Genomic DNA, 621 nt, shown 5'->3' with positions numbered 1-621 from the left:
CTGCCCTCCCACCGTCGAACGGCGAGCCAAGCAGGACAAACTCCCCAGCCAGCGATAAAACAGCAACGCGCTTTAGAGGTCGCAAAACGGCAGCTGCGATCGGCGCCTAGGAAGACAGCAGCTGTTGCATACCAGCCAAAAATTAAGGGGCGGGGGGTTCGGCAGGTGGTGAAGTTATCTCCACCAGGGAAGGTTGAGAAATACGACACGCCTCATCGCGGAGGGAAAACCAAAGCGGGGTGAATATCTAAAATCCTTAGCAATTAAGGATTAAGGGGTTAACGCCAGTCCTAGTCAATCTGCAAGATGACAGGACCGATGTGAGACTATTGTTTGTTGTTTTCATTCCGATCTTAAATCCAGCCAGCTTTCAATGTGTGTAGGCGCATGTATAAATAATTATTCGTTCCCACCCCATTCTCAGGTTAAGGGCCAGAGAAACACCACACCACCCTCCCAATGATGGGGCAGTTTCCTGCAAATTTTGGAAGAAAATATAAGAGGGCTATTCCTCCTGCGGCACAACTGGGATGGGCAAACTAGCGAATCATCTGGGGCTCGAAGGTATCCTCTAATCCCCCATTTCCGATGGATATCCTCCCATCTCCTCCTCCGAGAGAG

The sequence above is a fragment of the Natrix helvetica genome (assembly GCF_964273705.1).
Source record: "Natrix helvetica genome assembly, chromosome: Z".
Lineage (NCBI taxonomy): Eukaryota > Metazoa > Chordata > Lepidosauria > Squamata > Natricidae > Natrix > Natrix helvetica.
This window is presented reverse-complemented; position numbering follows the sequence as displayed.